At 51.7% G+C, this 23,118-nt stretch overlaps 1 protein-coding gene across 3 annotated transcripts in view; it reads right to left on the bottom strand.

The window, feature by feature from the left end:
• Positions 1–23,118, bottom strand: part of LINGO1 (leucine rich repeat and Ig domain containing 1) — a 467,217-nt gene that overhangs the window by 135,014 nt on the left and 309,085 nt on the right. The window contains exon 6 of one of the 3 annotated variants that reach the window (XR_004647509.1): positions 13,941–14,277. The exons of the other annotated variants lie outside the window; for them this stretch is intronic. The gene's annotated coding sequence lies outside the window, so the exon portion shown is untranslated. Of the gene's footprint in view, positions 1–13,940; positions 14,278–23,118 lie in introns of those variants that run through there. 3 annotated transcript variants of the gene reach the window in all.

Below are 23,118 nucleotides of genomic sequence, written 5' to 3'. Positions count from 1 at the left end.
GTAATGAGCCATAAAACCATCAAGTCCATGGGTTTTAGTGACCAGCAGAGTTATGAATTTAAGTTCCAGGCTCATATGGACACTAAAAACCATGGACTTAACAGAGACACTGGTTTTATGGCCCATTACAACAATTTGTAACACTGCTGTCTGCTAACCCTTAATTGCCCACTTCATTTTAAGTGGCCTCCTACAGCATGCTTAACAATCTGCCCCACCTTGTATTTAGCTCTGACACTCTGGCTACCTTTCCCAGACCCGAAGAAGAGCTCCAGGAAGCTCAAAAGCTTGTTGTCCCTTCCACCAACAGAAGTCGGGCCAATAAAAGATATTATCTCACCCATGCCCATCCTGTCTCTCTCCTCTAAGCAGCACAGACACATAGGCAGATCCAGCCAGCCCAACCGGAAAATATCTAACCAAATAACATCCTCCAGTCCTATAGCCTATGTCCTTAAGCAGCAAGTCACAGCTATATGGGGATTTTTATAGCCAGGCTGTTACGACCCCATACAAGAGAGAGTCAGAGTGGGAAAGCTAGCACAGTGTCCAATGCCTAGCAAAATTGGCCCTTGATCTGGATTGGTCCCTAGGCATTGCTGTCATAAACCCGATTTATACCAGCCTGAAACATAGCACTGCAAATCGCCCCCAGTGCTATACTTTCACTTATATTGTCATTGAAACCTGGGAAGATCCATCCATATTCTTCACCAGCTCTTTGGAAGAATTCAAGAAGAGGAGGCCACCCCCTAGTAACCAATCCAGGTGTTGCACTGGGTCCAGTGGATGCTGGGATGGCTCGAATTTGAATAAATATGACATCGTTCTACCACAAGGGCTCAAACCCTGCAGTATCACCTCCGGAGGTGGCTGTGTTTGGGACCATTACTGGAGATTCTGCAGCGCTTTATTCATAAGGGTAACGCAGAGTTTAGTCCATGCTGTGCAAACATGTTTTGGCAAAGAGCCTCCTATCAAGTCCCAGCTGTTTGATTCAGTGAGATCCCAGCAACTTGGGATCCAACAGACATGGTGTCAACTTTAAAGAGGAAGGAAAAACAAGCAGCGGGCCTCCAGCTTGTCTCCGGAGGTGGCTAAAGCGGCTGCGCTCGGATCAAATGCCCAGCCTACTTTGCCTCTCTGAGGCGACTCGCTGAGCCTGCTAACTGAAGCAGGCAGTGCCTGGCGCTTGGGAGCCGGCAGTTGCGAGGAGCAAGGCACTGGCAGGTGAAAACAGACGCCACTGGGCCAGCTGCCTGGGGCTGGCAGGAAATTAAAGAGGGGAAGGAAAGGCTACTTGTTTCCTAGCAGTGGGAGCTCTGGTAATACATGTGATTCAACATTTACATGTCCTTTCTCACAGGCAGTGCATGGAAAAGCACGCATCCCTGCAAAGCCATTCTATCACGCACCCATACTCCTGCTCCTCAGCCATGCCAGCCGGGGGACACTTAGATCTGCTGAGGGCGGGATGGTGGGACAAGGGGGGTGTTTACAGGATGGAGATTTCCTACTAAAGAGAAGGAAGCCAAACCCGGGATGTGTTTCAGCCCATGTCAAGGTAAAGGATTGGGGGGAGGGGTAAGATGTGATTCCCTGAGGGCTCCCACATCTCCACAGAGCTCTCAGCACACAACAGCCTGGGCTTTGCTCTAGAGCATGCTCAGTAAACCTCAGCTAACACCCCCTTCGACTTGCAGCCCCCTGTGGCTGGCTGAACTAGCCCCGCCCTTCTTGCAGGGTGGTAATTTGGGGTCCCTGCCCAGACTGTTTCCAGTCACACAGCTGTCCCCAGCAGCTCCATTTCATGTCCTCGGAGGAACAAACAAGCAGAGCTGCGCTTTACAGCCTCTAAATAATAAAGATGAAGATATCAGACACCAGGCACTTCAAGGGCACTGGTGCTCCTTGCTCCTCAGAGGGGTGTGTGTGTCTCTCCACTAAAGCAGAAAGAGCACAGTAGCAATATAATCTTATGAGGCAACGAAGATGATAATTATAGTGTCCTTAGAAAAACAGTAGAGTAGCGGCAGAGGGATGCACAGTACACAGGATGGAGTGGGGGATACATCAGGGCCCAGGCTGAGCTGTGGGCTCTGGGACAGTACCATGGAGCAGAAGCTGGGTTAGGAGGATACAGCTGGATGTGAGCCAGGCAATAGGATGCAGCAAGCTGGGGGCTATGGTGTCTTATAGGGGGCGGCAAACTGTGGGCCTTGATGTTGTTAGAGGTGTCGGAGGCCATGGCAAACAGGCATCCCGTACAGGCAGAGGCCACAGTAAGCTGTCAGTGCGGTGGTCAGCATGGGGGTCATAGTGCATTGGCACAGGTAAGATGCAGGGGACCAGGATACAGTTGAGGGTAATAGGGATATAGTAGGAGTGTTACGAGGCATAGTCAGTCAATGGGCAGGGCCGACGAGAGGGCGGGGGAAGCCGGTACAAATTACTGGGGCCCGGAAGTCCAGAAGGGGGCCCGGGGCTGGCTCCCCCCTTCCCCCCCGCCCCGTCTCGTCGGCCCTGTTTAGCCGGTCCGCCCTTGCTGGGGGGCCCTATCAATGGGCCTGGTTCAAAACTCACAGAAGCCAATGGAAAGACTCCCACTAGCTTCAATAGGTTTTGGTTAGGCCCAGAAAATGCAAAATGATGATTCTTTAGAGACAGGCCAAACCAGAACCCTAAGATCCAAACATCCTCAGAGCTAATTTCAGCCTGTCTCTGACACCTCATCATGGATGTCCAGCAGTCACCTCAACCTGGCTGAAACAGAGCTTTTCTCTTCTCCCCCAAGCCTTCTCCCTCCTCCCGCCTGTCACCTGGGCGTCATCTTCAACTCGGGCCTCTCTCTGGGCCCCACATCCAGACTGTGTCTAAATCTTGAGGATTCTTTCTGCATCACATCTCTAAGATACGGCCTTCCCTACCCAGCTCAAACTCTCCTCTCATGTCTTGATTCCTGCCACATCCTTCCCTCTAGCCCCGACCAACGCTGTCTTGCCCCGCTCATCACCACTCAGAACGCTGCTGCAAAGGCCATTCTCCTAGCCCAGGGGTCTCAAGCACGCGGCCCGCGAGGTTATTTTCTGCGGCCCGCGAGCTCCTCACAGCCCCGCCCCCCAGCGTTTACCTAGAACGGCTCTGGCGTGGCGCGCACCAGGGGCAGGGCAGGCTCCCCCACGCCGCTTCGGAAAGCGGAAAGAATCTAGGGGAGGAGAGGCACAGGGGTGTGTGTTGATGTTGCATCAGGCACCGCCCCCAGCAACTCCCATTGGCCGCGGTTCCCCGTTCCCGGCCAATGGGAGATGCTGGGGGCGGTGCCTGAAGCAACAGCAACACGCGCCCCTCCTTCCCCAGGTTCCGTCGGCTTCCCGGAGCAGCGCGGGGGCAGGGCAGGCAGGCAGGCAGGCAAGCAGACTGCCCTGCCCCCGATGCGCGCTGGGCCAGAGCCCGCCCCCTGAACCCTTCCTGCAGTCGAACCCCCTGCCCTGAGCCCCTTGCCGCACCCTGCACCCCGACCCCCTGCCACACGCTTCCTGCACCCCAACCCAGTGCCCTGAGCCTCCTGCTGCACCCTGCACCCCTCCTGTACCCCAACCCTCTTCCCTGAGCTGCCTGCTGCACCCTGCACCCGACCCTCTGCCCATAATCCCCTGCCGCACCCCGCACCCCTCCTGCACCCCAACCCACTGCCCTGAGCCCCCTGCTGCACCCCTCCTGCACCCCGATCCCCTGCCCTGACCCCCTGGCGCACCCCTCCTGCACCCCACACCTCAACCCACTGCCCTGAGCCCCCTGTGGCACTCTTCCTGCACCCCGACCCCCTGCCGCACCCCTCATCCTTCCTGCACTCCCTGGCGGCAGGGAGGGGGTGGAGTTGGGATGAGGATTTTGGGCATGGGGTTGGAATGGGGGCAGGGAAGGGGTGGGAAGAGGTGGGGCAGGGACGAAGCCTCATGGAAGGGGTGGAGTGGGGGCGGGGCCGAGGGCGGTGTGGGGGAAGTGTCAGTAATGTGGCCCTCGGGCCAATGTACTAGTCCTCATGTGGCCCTCGTGGTCATTTGAGTTTGAGACCCCTGTCCTAGCCTGTTGCTTTGACTAGGTCACCTCTCTCTTTGCATCCTTCCTCGGGCTGCCTCTTCTCTAATGTATCCAACACTTCACTTTCAAGGCCCTTCAGTCAACTCTCACCTCACCTACTATCTCTTATTCACTAGCGAGATATTAACACTCACCTCGGATCGGCCCGTGATGCCAGCCTTCACTGCCCACTTGTTAAACTTTCAAACCAGCCCTGTTGTGCTTTCTCCCATACTGCCCCTGACACTGGGGGGCGGGCATTCCTCGTAAACATCTGCAGAGCTAACACATTCCCCTTCTTCAAACCCCTCCTTAAAACTCTCCTTTTCTGGGACGCCTACAAAACACTTGACAACCATTATGCCACTGATGTGCAGAAACCATGCCTTGGTATGCTGTCCGATACTGCCTCATTGTTTCCTTGTACTCCCCCGTACAGCTGTCTATCTCCATGCCTCTTCTCTTACACGTAGATTGGGGCAAGGACAGTTTTTTGGTTCAGTGTTTCTACAGCACCTAGCACACTGAGGTCATGGTCCATTACTAGGCCGAATGGTAATATGCAATAATAATACTAAAACTGATCCAAATCTCCTCTGTTATTGTTGTGGGTTAGGCTGGGCTGAAGTGAGAGTTAAAAAGTTCTGTTACTGACTGACCCAATCAAGACAGTGCTAATTTTGGAGCATTTGTCCAGTGAGCTACATTCAACCTCTGCAGAACAGAGGGGGGATGAAGAGGGAGAATGAAGGAGGCCAGAGAGCAGCAAGTGATATTTAGTGATGTACCTAGTCTGCTTTCACGAGCACAGATGGGAGCTCAGTTCTGGGCTAACTATTCGTGCACTCTTTGTGTTCTGCGGTAGAAGAGGATGCCTGTAGGGAAGATTTTCAAAGGCACTAATGGGATCTGAATGCCTAACTGCCCTTTGTGCCTTCAGAAACATCCCTGTTTGAATATGTTGCCACCATAACATTCACCAGGAGAGGAAAAGATCAAGGAAACTTGCAGCTGAGAAAATCCAAATCCCGGAGGTTTATGAAATGTTAATTCAGACTACATATAGCCGTGCCTCTGGCTTGTAACTGGAGTGTTGGGATGCATAGGGGCTGGAACTAGGGGTGCTGCTGCACCCTCTGGCTTGCTGTAGATTAGGCTGAGAGAGGGGTAGAGGTCATGGTGAAGTGGAAGGAGCAGGCAGCTGTGATAGAGAGCATGGTAAGATCTGGATAGGATGCAATTAGACACGTTTCGGGGCATGCCACAGGGCAAGCTAGGTGTGGTGAAGATAGTGTGGTAGGTTGCGGTTTAGGCTCCAGTTAGATGTGGCCCAGGCCTTGCTAAGTTGTGGTTTAAAGCACAGACGTTGTGCAGTCCATGAGAAGATGCGTGTTAGGGGGAAGGCATGAATCATACTGAAGCAAGCTGTGGGTTTGGGGGCCAGCTCCAGTAAGATGTGGTCCTGGCTTAGGACAGCTGTGGTGCAGAGAGATGCAGCACACACCGCAGCAACCTGTGCATTAGCTGGATGTGGTCAGATATGACATGAGCCATTCTGAGTTGCGGCGTTGTATTTTCACTGAAGCAGGCAGGCAGGAGAATTAAAATGGATTCCTCATTTAAGCTCACTTGCAAATTTTAACAGCTCTTGACAACTTTCCTCACCTCAACTCCCCCTAGTGTTGGCAACTGTGTACTGTGCAAGACACAACACCAGGATGGCAGGTTAACATGAGTCCGCAGTGGATGGAGGAGGAGAACAAAGGTAGCCACAATATCAGCAGTAGGACCAGTGCTTAATTTATAATGACAGAGGTGCTGGGACTCAAGCAATTTTGTTACATTCATAACCGGTGCGGCCAGCCCAGAGGTACTGGGGCTATGGACTGCCAGGCCTAGAGGTGCTGGGGCTATGAACTGCCAAGCCTAGAGTGCCGGGGCTCAGCACTGGCTAGGGTGACCAGATGTCCCAATTTTATAGGGACAGTCCCGATATTTGGGGCTTTTTCTTATATGGGAACCGATTACCCCCCACACTCTGTCCCAATTTTTCATACTTGCTGTCTGGTCACCCTAGCACTAGCACAAGTTAAGCACTGAGTAGGACGGTATGGGCCCTGGTGCAGTCAGATGTAGCACCAACCAGCAGTTCAAAGCGGAGTCGGAGAATGTACAGAACATGCCATGCTAGGCTGTGAAATGTGATTCACAGCGACTGTGGGCTAGGATGCAGTCAGAAGGGAAGGGCTTTTAGTAAGGGGTGAATCCACGGATACCTGTATGGGGGAGTTAGTGTAATGGCAGCAGCAATGGGAAAGTATGGCTTGAGTCAGGTTCTGAATGGGACCATCCTTGGGAATATGTGCGTAAGAATTCTGCAGGATATAAACTCTACTGTTATACATCTTTATTGCCCATCAGACCGATTCACTCTTTTTCCCTTACCACCCCTCATGATTGGGAGAAGCACCCTGTAAAAACCCACCAGGCGTTACATTAGCCTCTTTGAATCTCACCTCTGCCATGGCGCCTGAAAGACACATGACAGTGGCTCGGCAGCTGGTGAAGTGACCGCAGCGTTTTAGACTAATCATAATCCCCTCATCATTACCCTGTGCTCCTTTGCCTGTTGGTTGTTTCTCATCAAATGCTCGGGCTGCAACTCTCTGGGGCAGGGACTGTCTTTTAATTCTTGTGCGTGTGCAGCACCTAGCGCAATGGGCTCCTTGATTGGGGCTTCTGGAATTGTAGCTAGCAATGATATAGAACCACGTGGAGGTTCGCCTTTAGTTCAGTGTGGAAGAGACTGTGCTGCACTGTGCAGTTAGAGCCCAGGCTGTCAGAAATTGTGCGACAGGCTGGTGTTTGCGTGTTAGATGCAGTACTAAGATGCAGGCCTGATGCAGTTAAGCAATGGCTGTGCTACACTGCAGGTTAGCTACGCTTCAAAACATGCCAGTTTATAGGGCAAAGTCGCAGTCAGAGACAGCTGAGGCCAGGAGTGAGTGAAGCTGCTACTGGGTTTGGTCACTGCTTTGCTACCATATGGCTTAGGATGCCGTTCAGTTCAGTACCGAAACACTAAGGTGCTGGCTCGAGAGTATTTTAGTGTGGTAGGAGCCAGGGAAAGATAAGACATGTTGAGAGAGGACGGATTGGTACAGCGTAGGGAAAACTACAGAGTGCACTTAGAGGTGTAAAGACTGCAGGCCCAGACAGGGCTCTCCACGCAGCAGTGGAAGAGATGTTTCATGCAGCATGGGCTTGGGGCATAGCAGGCAGCTTGATATGGTAGATGGATGCTATGAGAAGCTGTGGATTCAGGGGGATGCACTGTAGAATGGTGTTAACTCTTTGCTTGCTGGGGAAGAGTCTCCCTTGGCTCTCAGAAATTAATAAAATGACAAAGGGTGGACTAGCTCAGTGTCAGTAGCACAAATGCCACAGCCTAGGGGGAGCTGCTGGGCCTCCTGAAGCCAGTGGGAGAGGTCCCCTTAATCTTGATGGTGGTGGCACTGGCTTCTAAGTGAAGAAACGCAGCAGTTACCCCCACTGTTGGAGACAACCAAGATCTCACACACAACTGAATCCAAGGAAGCTTTATTGGCACAACAAGCTCTGCAAGTGCTAGCAAAGTATAAGAAAGAGATAGAGCCCCCAGGTATGACTCACTGCAGACAGCGTTACACAACATGTTTGTGGTGTGATCCCCTGCATCCGTTCCTGCCACTGTTGCCCATTACATACACACGCACACCCATCTACATTGTTAGCAGAGTTGGAGGGGTTTCACTGCCAAGATCCAACGCTAATCCTCATGCTATTATCTCCTTGCGTCTCGAATAACGAAAACACGCTCCTACAACAAGCCGATCAGGCCTGTCCTTGGCAGGTGCCACTGCTGGAAGAGAGGGGACGGGCCCAGCAGAGACAATCCCAAGGGAAGAAGAGCTGCTTTCCTCTGTGTGGTGCAGGGAGACTGAGCAAAGAACAAAGGCCCCTATCTTGTTATGAAGCCCTCAGCCCTGATTTATCAATCCCATGAAGGGAGGGAGAAGAGGAGGATACAGCAGAGAGTCTACAGCCCTCTGAGATGAGAGAGGGGGGCGACAGTTGTGATATCAAACCCCATCAAATCCTGCTGCTACGCAGCAGCCACCAGCTTCCTTGATTAGCCCAGATCAGAGGTGGGGTATGACAAGGCCCTACAGGAATAATTCAGCATTGGGAGTTTGTCACCAGAGCTGTCTGTCGGCGTCTGACTGACAACACATATATTTAAAGATGGTAAAACATTCAAACCAAAATGACGGCATTTCCACACATCAGGGAACTGCAGATGTGCCAGTTATTACAAGAGCACTATGCACAGGGTGTGTGGTTACAATTACACACACCCCTTGGTGCAACACCACAGCAGAGGATGTGCAGTTACAGTCTCTTATACACACATGAACATGCACACGCACACACACACATGCCTACCCCCCACAGGGAGAACAGTTACAGTCTCTCACACACCCCTCAGTATAACAACACACCACAGGGTATATAGGTACAGTCTCTCTCTCTCTCTCTCTCTCTCACACACACACACACACGGTGTGCAGTTACAGTCTTGGACTCAGATTTTAAGCCAGAAGGAACCACCATGAGCATCTAGTCCAGGGATTCGCAAACTTCATTGCACCGCAAACCCCTTCTGACAACAAAAAATTACTACACAACCCCAGGATGGGGGACTGAAGCCTGAGTCCACCCAAGCCCCACCACCTTGGGGGAGGGGCCAAAGCCCAAGGGCTTCAGCCTGTAACCTTAGATCTTCCACCCCAGGCTGAAGCCCTTGGGCTTTGGCCTGAACGGTGGGGCTCGGCCTTCAATCCCAGGCCCCAGCAAGTCTAACATCAGCCCTGGCAACCCCATTAAAATGGGATGGAGACCCACTTTGGGGTCCCGACAGGGCCGGCTCCAGGCACCAGCCCATCAAGCATGTGCTTGGGGCGGCGCCTGGAGGGGGGCGGCGCGGCGGGGCGCTCCGGCCTGAGAGCGGGGCCGCGACTGGGCTCGCCGCCCTCCCCGCAGCGCTCCGGCCGCCGGGGAGAGCGGAGCCGCAGTGGGCTCGCCGCCCTCCCCCTGGTGCTCCGACCAGTCGGGGAGAGCGGGGCCCCGGCCGGGCTCGCTGCCCTCCCCCCGGCGCGCCGGCCGGTCGGGGAGAGCGGCGAGCCGCGGCGGGCTCGCCGCCCTCCCCCCAGTGCTCTGGCCGCCGGGGGCTCTCCGCCCTCCTCCCGGCGCTCTGGCCACCGGGGGCTCACCGCCCTCCCCCCGGCGCTCTGGCCACCGAGGAGAGCGGAGAGCCCCGGCCGGGCTCTCCGCCCTCCTCCCGGTGCTCTGGCTCCCGGGGGCTGTCCACCCTCCGCGTTGGGGGGGGTGGGGGGCGCGGCGGGTGGCTCTGCCTAGGGCAGCAAAAAAGCCAGAGCCGGCCCTGGGTCCCGACCCACAGTTAGAGAATTGCTGATCTAGTCTGACCTCCAGCACATTGCTGTTTACAGAACCTCACCCACCCCATCCTGTAATAGACACCTAACCTCTGGCTGAATTACTGAAGTCCTCAAATCATGATTTACAGACTTCAAGTTAGAGAGAATCCACCATTTACACTAGTGTAAACCTGCAAGTGACCAATGCCGCACGCTGCAGAGGAAGGAGAAAATCCCCAGGGTCTCTGCAAATCTGACCTGAGGGAAAATTAATTCCCAACCCCAAATATGGTGATCAGTTAGACCCTGACCATGTTGACAAGACCCACCAGCCAGACACCTGGGAAAGAATTCTCTGTAGTAACTCAGAGCCCTCCCCATCTAGCATCCCATCACTGGTCATTGGGGATATTTGCTACTAGCAGTCGCAGATCAGCTATACGCCACTGTAGGCAGTTCTGTCATACCATCAGTTAGGTTTTTTGCCCCCACTGCTCCCCTTGGGAGGCTGTTTCAGAACTTCACTCCTCTGATGGTTAGAAACCTTCCTCTAATTTCAAGACTAAACTTGTTGATGGCCAGTTTATATCCATTTGTTCTTGTGTCCACATTGGTGCTCAGTTTAAATAACTCCTCTCCTTTCCTGGTATTTATCCCTCTGATGTATTTATAGACAGCAATGGTATCTCCCCTCAGCCTTCTTGTGGTTAGGCTAAACTAGCCAAGCTCTTTGAGTCTCCTCTCATAAGGTAGCTTTTCCTTTCCTCAGATCATCATAGTTGCTCTTCTCTGTACCTGTTCCGCTTTGAATTCGTTTTTCTTAAACATGGGAGACCAGGATTGCACACAGCATTCCAGATGAGGTCTCACCAGTGCCCTGTGTAATGGTACTAACACTTCCCTGTCTCTACTGGAAATACCTCGCCTGATGCATCCTAGGACTGCATTAGCCTTTTTCACGGCCACATCACATTGACGACTCATAATCATCCAGTGGTCAACTAATAGACCCAAGTCTTTCTCCTTCTCTGTCACTGCCAACTGATAAGTCCTCAGCTTATAGCAAAAAAGTCTTGTTGTTGGTCCCTAAGTGCATAACCTTTCACTGCACTATTAAATTTCATCACATTTCTATTTCTCCAGTTTTCAAGGTCGTCCAGATCTTCTTGTATAATATCCCAGTCTTCCTCCATATTGGCAATACCTTACAACTGTGTGTCACCCGCAAATTTTATTAGCACACTCCCACTTTTTGTGCCAAGACCATTAATAAAAGTGTCTTGTCGCATGACCAATCCCTTAGGAACTCCACTAGTAACCTCCCTCCATTCATTTGTGGTGCAGGGGGTATGGTCTTCCACAAGCATCTCAGGTGCAAAAATACACCCTGGGGTACAATAACACATCATAGGGTGTGTGATTAGACACATCCACCCACACACCCCTACACCTCTTCATGCAATAACACATGACAGGGTGTGTGGTTACAGGTTCCCACCCCCCAGCTTGGTGAAATAACACATCACAAGCTGTACAAGTGTTGCCAAAGGGGAAGAAAAGCCAGACCCCATGGCTGCCTGTCACAGGAAGGGACAACTCCCCCATGAATGGGGTACACCCACTAGCCCAGCGTCCACTCCTAATCCCAAACCAGGTTGCTGCAGGGCAGAAATTCAGCCTTTGGGCTCTGCACAATTTATTTTAATCACATCCCCCCAGTTGTCATAGCGTCAGAACATGAATTATCTTTAAACAAGACTCCCTAGTGTTTACCTACCACAAGCTTCTGTTTAGCTAGAAATATGTGGTTGTAATTACATCGCCCTTTCTGTTTGGGGGTGTGAAATTAGGGTGTGTGCAGGGGGAGGAATGAGTCAGGGGATGTCAAAGAGTTAGATGAAAACCCCAAACTCAAACTTAAACCATGTTCCCAGCCTGGGTCCATCCACCTCTAGCAATTACTGCATCGGAGCAAGACCAGGACACCAGGCCTACGCTCCCTCCTCCTCCTCCAACAGAGGGCAGTCACCATCCCCGGCGTCACGCTGCACAAGCAATGGTCTCATAGTGCTCCAGCTCCCGCTCAGCCACACAGCGAAGCAGGCTCCCCCTGCTGCCCCTGCTCAGATTGAGACTCTGAGCTGAACTGGGAGTGTGGAGCTACTGTGAGCCATTGGGCAGGGAGTGGGCGTGTTCTGGCCCCATCCCTCCTACACAGCAGGTGGAGTAGCTGGCCGGGTGCCCAGTAGGGCGTAAGATGCTCCCTGAAAGGGGTGAAGAAACTTACCTCGACACCCCCACCCCCCTGCCCAGAGCAAGAGGGCAGCTGTGCAGGAATCATGACTGAGTCCCCAAGGGCTCGGCGGGCTGGTGCAGTCACATGCCGCCCCTTGCTCAGGGCAGATTGAACCACGGTACAGTCTAGCCCTTCGGTTCCTTTCAAAGATCCCAACGCCAGCGTGAGGGTTTGTTAAGCACTGCAGAGCACGGAGCAGCTGGCCAGCGACACTCAGCAATGCAGTGCCTGCTAGCTCCAGCCTGGGCGCCTCTCCGGGCAGCTCAGGGAAAGCACCCAGGCAAGGCCCTGGGCATTCCCCCATCTCTCTCCACACACAGGCACAAGGGAACCGGGGCCTGCTCCCCCCAGTACAAACCATCCACACAGGGAGGCCATGGGGGAGAAAAAGGGTGCAAATTGCGAGTCACCAGCTTGCTCTGTAATTGGTCCAATTAAAAGCTAATTGTCAGCACCCCCATTCCCCCTTCTCCTCCATCATCTCCATCAGCCATGACGCCCAGATCCTGGCAGCAAATTCTGTCTGTGGGGACTAAATCAGCGATTCCCCCCCCCCTTCCCATGGAGCACCGGGCTCATCAGTCCCTCACCCAGATGGGAGAGTGTGGGGGTCCCCAGGGCACTGGACAGCTTAGTCCTTTGAAAGTCTGGCTGCCCCTCCCAAGTCCCCCCCAACTTCATTTAGTCATGTCCCCACCTTCCCTGCTCCATTTCCTCCAGCTCCCAGATCCACTTCCCTGTGTCTCCCCTTCTCCTGATTTGTCCCCTGCTATTTCCCCCCGTTTCCCCCTTTTCCCAGGGTCCCCACCTCTCTCACTCCTTTTTCCACGTGTCTCCTACTCATTTTCCTGGGGCCCCCTCTCCCTGGTGTTCTGTGCCTTGACAGTAAGTTTCCCAGCTCAACACCTCACCCCTTGCAACCTCCTCATGTGATGTGAAAGCCATTGGGCATGGTACCCCCAGCACCCAGGAGGTGGCAAGCACGCCGCTGCATTACATGCCAGAGCCACAAGGGTTGCAGTGACATTCGATTTCCTTCTCATTCACAGGCTCAGCAGCTGGGTGAGCGAATCCTACCAGCCACCACCCCACAGGCAGCAGCCCCAAGCAGCTGCAATCTGAAGGGCGCGCAGATGGGAGAGGAGGCAGCCAGCCTGCTGATGAGAGCTGGAGATTTCACTATCAAGGGGCCTTTCACAATGGCTTGAGCACTGCCGACAGGGGAAATGGCTGGACAGGAGGTAGATTCAGGAGGCTAAGGCTGCTTAGGACTGGCTCAGGCACAGGGTTCGTACCCCGGAGATCCTTACATGCAGTACCCCGAAGGCGCTCTCCACAACAGACACTACTTGCACGCCCAGCCCTGGGGACACCATGGTTTGGGACATCCTCTGAGCAAGCAGAACTATCCCCTTCTGCTGGCCACATGAGCCGAGCCCAAAGTCTTAGGGAAAAGCCCAGGCTGGTGCATTACTCCCAGTTCCATGGGTAAAGAAGCAGGTTACAGGTTCCGAGTCTGGACCAGGGTTCTGCCCTCACAAAGATACTTCAGGGGGAAGATCCTCAGCTGTCCTCAATGGAGCAATGTCAGTTTACACCAGCTGAGGATCTATCTCAATACGTGGACTCCTGGGTTCCCCTCCCCTCACCCCAACTATACTGCAGAGCTCAAACTGGTCTTTGGAGACAGAAGTCCTAACGAGGGGACTTGTGACTTTCTAAGTCCATAGAACCAACGTGCCTTCTTGGTCTCACAGCGCTTCATGGATGAGGCTAACGTTGCCAAAGCAGCAAGACATCCAACACTTACACTACACACATGTGTGTTCAAAGACCCATATGCAGGCACATGTGCAAACGGACACGCATAGTCATGTGCCCATGTTAATATGCACATGCATCACACCTAGGTGCTGCACATACATACACAGGTATGGACATGTCTACAACCCCACATACCTGTGCCCACATGCACCCACGCATTTCCACAAACATGCACACACGCTCACAGCTGTATGTTCCCTGGGCTCCACCCTGCTCCCCAAATCCTCCCAAAGAGACAGAAGAGGAAATAAATAACCCAAATGAAATCATGTTAAAAGAACAAAGCACAGACAAGGACAGAGTTTGGGTGTATAAAAAGGTATTTAGAAAATGTAGCAATTCGCCAAATTATTAAATGAATACAAACGTGTTAAATAAAGTTTCCTGAATGTCAAATTGACACAGTTGGTTATGAAAGGGCTGATCTGGAAAGAAAATTATTCCCTTGTGCACATTTTCCTGCTCCAGGGTTCGGCTTTAAAAGCTATTTGCTGGATGTTGCCTGTTGAGGTCTCTTTGATCCAGGTGACTTGTGTATGTGATGTAAATCTCCTCTCTGCCCCGTTGTTCTGCCTGTCCCCGGAGTCTTCTACACGGGTTCTACATGGCAAAGGTGAGAGCTATTACTGCAGTTGTTGTTTAAAGGGGGGAGTTCATCAGGCTGGCATTTGGATGCACAGTGAATGGGAGTTGTGCTTCCAACCTCTCTAAAAATGCTAAAAATGGCTAATGCTTAGCCAGTGTGTCCAACCCCTACCCTGGGACTGCACCGAAAGCCAGGACATTCACCATTCACATACACTCCCATTGGGCCTGAGGATTGCAGCATATAGAACATGGCATGTTACATCAAGGACTGAGCTAAGCCTCTCGCCCTGGCATAGTGGGAAGACTGTTTATCTCATAGAGCTGGGCAGGGAATTTCTCATCAGCACTCTCCTCCGGTCTATCTACTTTCATTATTTATATGGCCCGCATTATCCCAGTATCAGAGCACCTTAAACATTAATGAGCCCCCCGGAGGCAGGGAAGTGCCATTATCCCTATTTTACAGACAGGAACGGAGTCAGAGATTAAGTGACTCACCCAAGGTCACACAGGAAGTTTGCGGCAGAACTGGGAAATGAACTCGGACTCCAAGTATAATGCCTTATCTACAAGACCAACCTTCCTTTAGCTTCCAGGGGATCTTTCTAGTGATGAGTGGTAGGTTTGTTCTAAGCACAGAATCGTTCCAATCCCGTGACAATCTTCCCATGACATTTCACATAAACATCTGGGCGATTTTGTGTCCCTCAAATCCCATCTCATCTGTGAAATTAAATCAAATGGCTGTTTTGTATCAGAAACACGCCAGAAGATGAATTCCCACCTTCACCTCTGGCTGGGCAGGGGCCTCCTCTTTCACTGGGAAAGGAGCCTCATGTGGAAGCACGTAATGCGTGAAACATACCTTCATAATGAGCTCCTAATGACATGGGAAAACCTCCCATTTCAGGTGACTTTGCCTTTTGCTGCAAACCTTCCAGGTCTCTCTGCGGCTGGGTCAGTCTGGTTCTTTGGGAAAGTTCCCAACGCATGAGAAAGGGCTGGCTTAACTCTCAACTCGATGTAACAGGCAGGAAGCAGCAACCCAGCTACAGAGGCAAAGCATATTTCCCAGCCCAGCATAGGCAGAGGACGTTATCTCATGCCTGCAAGGTCACAGGGAAATCACACTTTTTTTTTTGTTTTGTTATAAAATGCAGGCCAAACCCAGAAAGTTAACCAATGGGATCCCAGCAAGCACAAGAACTAAGGTACCATGTATCAGATGATTGGCTGAGTTGCCTCTGATGTCGCTATCTCACCACAGACAAGATGTTCATAACAGTCCTGAAATGTCGTTGTAAGCTTCAAAGCCATCTCACTCCCACCCTCCCATGCTTCTCTCGTCTGTTTCTTCCAACGAAGCAGACTCTTTCACAAACAAACATGCAGGGGGGCACAAAGAGGGTTTTCTCTAGGATTTCAATACAACCATATTGTTCTCATTCACATATTCAGCTATATCATTCAGAGATCAAAAGCCTAACACAGTAGTGCCATCACAGAGACCATGAAAAAACACCATAATGAGCTAGTGACTCAAACTTCCCTTTCCTTCTTGTACTTGCTAATTGAATGGATCCAGGCATTTTTAATTTCCCCATCACCATTGTATCTAGGCATCATGAACTCTTTGGCAATGTGTACAGCCCAGTTATGCCTGTAGTATTTGCTCGCTCTTTCTCCCCTACCGCCATACATATATGCCCCGTTTATTATACAAAGGTATTTATTAAATAGCACCAATGAGATAACAACCTTATTCCCTTGGGCTGTGCTCTCATCTGATCTCCTTAGCTAAGCAGAGTTGGGCCTAGTCAGTACTTGGATGGGAAGCCATCAAAGAAAACTTAGCAGCTGTCAGAGTGGTGTGGGAGTTTCAGTAGATGGTGCCTTTCCTTCGAAACCAATGGTGCTGGAAACCTGATTCTTCTCTCAGCGGTGTAAATCAGGAGCGACTCCACTGGAGATCAGTGTAATGTTATGAGAAGAGAATTAGGGCTACTTAGTTTTGGGCAAGGAGTAAAATCAATATGGGTATTAAAGCTTCCAATCTTTTTTCAAGCTGCAAAGGTATTTTGCAAGGTTGTCAGACCCAGCGCCCCAGTGCCCTCCTGGTTTGAGTTTGAGTTGCACCAGTCTGCCTATGCAAATTTCCCCCGCACTTTCAGTGGGATGCAGTAGCCTTCTGCACTGTTGTGTATGGGACTGTTGACAGTGAAACAGCAGCTGCATTTCAGTGGCCGGTGACATGATTTGTGCATGGAAACATCAGGCTGTGGTTTTGGAAAGCGCTCACTCAATAGGCTGGAAATGCAGTGTTGGGCATTGCCGGCAGCAGGGCACGTTTCAAACCCAAATGGCAACAGTTGACACTCATCCAACTGAAGATGAGAGAATCCCAGCTCCGCAGTGCAACTCGTGACACACCCCCCCCCCGCCCTTCCCCGGCCTCTACAGCCTCTTGAGGGGCCTTTCTTCAGCCTACCTCTCACCTGGTAGATACTTCCCACTGCTGAGCTGCAGCAATCAGTCTCCCTGGGGCTCCGATGCACCCCAGGTTCCTGTCTTCAAAGGAGACAATGTAGCAGCTCACAGGAAGGACCCTGGGGGTGCTGCAGAGCCCACCCCCACCATGGCACTGACTTTTTGCATATCTAAAACCTTCCCCTTCCTTTCTAAAACCTCCTGTGTATGTGTGTGCGCACAAGACAGCCAGAGAGGGTATGAAGATAGGGCCTGATGCAAAGCCCACTGGAGGCATTGTGAGCCTTTGGCTTGCCAACTCTCCAGGATTGTCCTGGAGTCTCCAGGAATTAATGATTAATCTTTAATTAAAGAATATGTCATGTGATGAAACCTCCAGGAATACATCCAACCCAAATTGGCAACCCTACTTTCCACTGACTTCTGAGGGCTTTGGAAGCAAGCTTTTAGTGCTCACATAAGTGAAGGAAGAATTGCTTGGCTTGGGCCAGGCATAATACAAGCAGATATTGTGCAATCTACCAACCCTGCTGCAGCATGGCCATTGCGCCTTCATTCCAGCCTGCAGTGCCCCTTGCTATTCTCCTTCCAGGGCTCCGTGAAGCATAGACCGTTGCGCCGGCTGAATTCCATGGCGCTTATTATTTTTGTGTGTATGTGCACAAAACGGAGGCTCCATTCTATATGCGCTCCATGCTTGGAACCATCACTGCCTTCAGCTGGCAGAACGGCTGGGCCTCACCCGGAGCAGCCACTTCCTTGGCCCCACCAGAGAAGGGCCAAATCCCTGAGCCCAGAAGATCTGGTGGAATTCTGACAGAGGCAAGTTTGTTTCCCTGGCTTGCTACAGAAATGCACTCGGGCTGGAGTCATGGGGTTTAGCACATTTGTTGTATAATATATGAACCTGTACCAGTTTTATAAGCCCCTCCTGACTCAAATCGCATTGTAATTCTAAACAGCCCTAAACTCATTTAAATCCTAATAAAAACACTGCCCTGCATTTGCATTCGCTGCTCGCTGGTCCCTGCGGCTGCCGTGACAGCGGTTCCTGTGGAATTGATAATGCTTGGGACTTTGTGTACCGGAAACCATCTTTCAAACCCGAGGTAGGGATCTGAATTTAATGGAGCGACACAAAAATAGATGCAGGAAACAGGCCCCCAGACCAATTTGGGATGATGCACAGAGCAGTCAGGAGAAAACAGAGCAACTATCAGGAGAGCCAACTTCTTCCAAGCCCTCCCCCCATTCCCTGTTCCCTAATGGATTACCTTTCTCCTCTCTATGGCCATACGGCAGGGGGAGCAGGACTGGTTCCCTTGCTCCTGCAGCCCGGGTGCACTGTATTGTTCACTCCAAGTGCAAAGTGAGTTTATTTTAGGGAGCACAGAAAGGATTTTTTATAAATAGGCCAGAGAATGAGGAAGGGAAAAGCACAGCAGACTTTTTTCACCATGAGCTGGTTAGAAGCTGAAATGGAGTGGAAGCTGTGGGAAACCCTGACTCCTTTATATCGGCTATTCCCTCAGAGTCCCCCACACCATCTCCTCTGAAACGTCTGGCTCCCCCCACAAACCTGACAATGGTTGGGCTCACCCCTGGGCTGCATCACCTATGTACATTTCTTCTCCGAGCCAAACTAGTAGTGACATCATAACACTGTCATTTGCATCACATTGTTGCAAGACTCTTGCTGCACCATGGCAGGCAATCACATGGCTTCACAAGCTCATGCTGATGCAGGTCCCTGCAGAGATCTGCTGATGCTTTCACGGACATGAAAATTTTGCTTGCAGCATATGATACAACTCTCTCAAAATCAGGAGATGGGCTAGCTGGAGAGGCAGGCTGGAATAGGGAGTAAGCATCACAGGGTTCTCTGCTAATTGCTGGGGCACCCCTCATAGCTGTATCTGGGGAAGCAGCTCTTGTCCAATCTAGCATCCACTTCCATCATTCACTCACACAGCGGCCTGCATCTCTCTGCAACTTGGGGTGCTCCCTCTCTTTGCGACTCAGCCCTCCAGCTTGGTCACCATATACTTCCCCCTTCCTGGGGTACCAAAGTCCCTCCAGACCAGCTGTCCTTTTGGTGGGTTCTATAATCCTGTGCCACTTCCCAGGGACTTGTAGGAGAACCTGACTCACCTGCTACTGCTGGTTCCAGCCCAGGGATCCTACAATCAGCAGCCCACTTCTACACAATCTCTAACCTCACCACTCATTCCCTGAGCTGCTTCCTACTCCACTCCCACAGGCTTTTTCTCCAGGCTTCAGGGTAAACCCTTCCATCAGCGCCCAAGAGCAACAGCTGACTTCCCTACTGCAGCCTCTGTCTGCTGCAAACTTCCTGGCTTTATCCCTTAGCCAGCATCTCCCCCAGCTGGGCTCTATCAGCTACTAGTCACTTTTAATCAAGCCCACTCTCCACCAGGTGCAGTCTCTGAGGTTAATTGGCCTAGCTGTGCAAACACCCCAACACAGGAAGTAAGTGCAGGACTGGAAGGTGGAGATGAATTCTATTCCTGGCTCCGACACTGATGCCCTATGTGGCCCTGGGAAAATCACTTAACCTCTCTGTGTCTCTGTTCCCCCTCTTTAAAATGGGGGTCATAATAATCATTGTACTCATCTCAGACAAGGACTGGGAGGGTATTGTTAATGCCTGTACAGCCTCTTGTCTGGTACCTGTTAAATGCTGTAATGATGGGATGGAATCAAAACAACCTTTGACAGCTGGAGAAAGTTGGCACAAACTCTTATGTCTACACTGGAACAACCCAAAACCCTGAAACCAAGCACTCTTGAACTTAGGGAAAATTTGCATCCTGCTCTGAACTTTGGGGCTGGGGCCCCTCTCTGCCATCACAGCTGGGCAGAGCTTCCAGATTCGCCTGCTTGGAGGTTTCATTACAAACTCCAAAATCACTCAACTTGGTGCTTTGAACTGAGGTTTGGGGATGGTTCAAAATTAAATCTCAGAAGCAAAACTCAAGGGATAGAATGAGCTGAAATCACAGCTCTAGTGGCCACCCTACAGCACCTGGACTCGGGCGAGGCAATCCCGACACTAACTGCTCACAGCGCCCTGATGCTAAATGCAACACCAGGGTACTAACATGGAGCCATGACATGAACAGCCAGGTAGGAACACCATGAAACGCTTGGGCACTCAGGGCCTGACTTCTGAAAGTACTCATACCCAGCAGCTCCTGCTGAGAACAGCGGAGACTTCTTCCTCTTCGACCCCCCCCCGAGAACAATGGGGAGCCCTTCCCCCTCCCCCCAGGAGAACAAAGGAAGCTGCTCAGTTCTGAGCCCCTTTGAAACCAGGTCCCTTCACTGAGGTGTCCAAATGGGAGTGGAGCTCTTTAGAAACCCTGGCTCTGTCTGCAGGTGCTGAGCCCTCCTGGATTTCTGGCCTTCAGCACTTCTGTGCCCGGGTTCCCATAACAGCCTTGTCTCCGCCAGCTACGGGAGCTGCAATCTCAGCTACAGCCCACAGCAATACAGCACCCACTTGGCCAAATCCCCCCCCATATGGTGCCAGCCCCCTTGGGAGCCCAGGGCTGCATTTGGCCCATGGCATCGCCCCTCACACCACAGCGCTGTGTTCTACACCCCCTAAAGCTGGCCTGCACTGTGCATTGAGATTTGGGGGTTCTCACTTCAAAGGCTCCTGCTGGCCACGGGAGGTGACAGCCGCAGCCAGCGCTAACAGGATGAAGCAGCTGTGGTCCCTTTCCCCAAGTCTCTTTGATACCCATGTGTTTACTGCAGACAGCAGTCCAAGGAATTCTATGATTCTAAGGAAGGAACAATGGCCAGGGGCCTTCCTCTCCCCACCTGTTCCCGGGCATTGTCAGCACATAGCACTTGGCAAAGCAATCCGGATGGCTGCCGATGAACCCCTCTCTCTTCAGCTTCTCTTAACAAGCAGCTGTCAGCTCAGATTTAGTTGTTTGGGGGAAGCAGGAGCAAGAGAAGTCTCCACAGACTGCTCCAGCCTCTCCACATTCCCCCAGCTACAGCTTCTTACCAAGCCAGCGCCGCTTCGCTCCCCCCTTGGCTCTCCCTTTCCTGCCTTGCTGGCTTCTTCGCCCCCTCTCCTGAGTCTATTTCTCTTTCCCTCAGCCATTGTTCCTCTGCCAGGTGCACGTCTCTCTCCCCCTGGCTTGGATTTTGCAGTCAAGTCTCCTGCATCTCATTTCCCATCTCTGTCTCCTTTCCATCCTCCCCTTCCTCCCTCTAGTCTCCCTCTCCCCGTTTGTCTGCCCCCATCCTTCTTTTCCCTCCCCCCCCCAAAGCTGTATGTGTCATTATTGTCTGCGATGACACTAAAAAGCTCCCATGAAACAATGAGATTATGAGCTAGGCCTTCACGGCGATAGAATTACTAATTATTACTGAGATAAATGGGAATATCAATGATGAAAGTCAATATTATTGTCTTCTTTGTTCCTGTTTGTTTTATTTGTAGATGAAAAGAACACTCTGCCTGTCTCCCCAGGATGTGGCTGTGAGCTGGAACAGTTCCTATTGGCAGGCGCACGCAGAGCCAGGCTGGGATAAGAAATCATATTACACACATGCTTGCAAAGGGCTCTTTAAATCAACTGCTCTACCAAACACCATTGTCTTTGATTAATTCATAAAATGCCAGCCACCTCCTTTCCCCCACTCCAGCACACGGAGGGGGGCAGGCTGGAATCGTGGGATATGCTGTGGTACTGAAAAGGCTCCCTGATTTGAGTGTTTAACTCCCCCTGCCTTCGTCACAGAGGCAATGCTGTGACTAGTCCCAGAGGCTGCAAGTCCGGGGACTGGGGGTCTATTCCAATGACTCCCTGTGTGACCTTGGGATGGTCCCTTAAATCATGGCTGGGGTCAGTAAAGTGACTATAAAGACAGCACTTTCTCATTCAGCATTCTGCTCCCTCCTGAGTCACAGTTGCTGAATTTAGTGACAAAATAGTTGTTTCTACTCCTATTCACCCTGCAGCACCAATACAGCTAAGAAAGAGTGAACTCAATTCTAATTCTGGCTCCCATAGCACCAAGGGAATAGCTCCAACAGCAGACCATTTCCCCGGGGGTGTACACAGTGGCTCACCTCAGTGGTGTCCTACCTACCCCTCTCACCCACCTTTGGTGGCAGGGGTGCTGATGCTTGAGGCAGACAACTCCAAACCTGGAGTGAGTCTGCAGTGTTGGCGGCTTGAAAACCCAGCCTTGTACCTGTAGAGTGAGCAATGAATGGGAACCCCCTGGTACCATTTCTAGCAGCATGTTTCAGAGGAGACGGGACCACCAGCTTTTTGGGCCCGTCTATGCTAACTTAGCATGGCACCTTCCCACGCTTTGGGGTATCGGTGTTATGACGGGACTGCTCTCTAGCATGGTGACAGCACGGCTGCAATCAAACCCCCCACTCCTACCCATGGCAGACAATCATGCTAACACTTCCTTGTTACTCTTCTAGATGGGGCCTCCTCCGCCTCAGCTTCCCCCCACCTATCACACGCGGATAATGACACCTACCCACTTCTGCCAAGTGCTTTGAGAGCCTCGGCTGAAAAGTGCTCTAGAAATACACAGCATTGACTGACGTGACATCTGGAGGCGTGGCCTGCCATTTCAGGAGCTGCCATTCTGTTTGAGGGCGTGGGAATGCAGTGAGCACACCATCACACCCGTGGCCCAAAAGCTATTAACAGGCCACCAAGGAACACAGGGGATCTGCCGGCAGTTGGTCTCCAATTAAATGTCAAGTGTTTCCTCATAGTAAAACAGCCCTTGGCTCTCAGTAATGTAAGCTCTGTGTCCTGGACATCTGCCCTCTGTGCGTCCCCATCATACACACTGTGCTACACAGCTGAACAATGCCAGTGCAGATCCTAGTGCGCTCGTGGGATGGGATCCCCATCACCAGTGCACTACCAGCGCAGACCCTAGTGCACTCAGATGGTAAGATATCCTTTGCACAGCTAAACACCCTCTCCCTCCAACCACACCACAATCCAGATTCCCAGACACCATGGAGTGTGTTGGCACCAACTCCCCACTTACATTATTTTAATATGGTAACTTCCCTCCTAATCGGTACAACCTCCCCCCACCCAGCACCTCTCTGTGTTAACAAGGACAAATGTTTCTTCTGCCTCTCTCCAAATGCAGTGAAATCCGGAGAATTGGAAAAAGCCTTGCAGGAGTAATTACGCCACTTTTTTAAAAAAGGAGCAGCATGTCCTGAATATTTCATGGAAGGTAATTTTTTTAAAAGCTTTTTTAAAATCCTTTTTTCCCCTTTGTGCATGTCAGGGTGTAATTAACCATAAAGTATCAGAGCGTAAACCAAAAGGA

The sequence above is a fragment of the Trachemys scripta genome, chromosome 10, assembly GCF_013100865.1.
Source record: "Trachemys scripta elegans isolate TJP31775 chromosome 10, CAS_Tse_1.0, whole genome shotgun sequence".
NCBI classification, from domain to species: Eukaryota; Metazoa; Chordata; order Testudines; family Emydidae; genus Trachemys; species Trachemys scripta.
The sequence above is the reverse complement of the archived record's forward strand: the minus strand, read 5'-3'. Positions and strand labels throughout refer to the sequence as shown.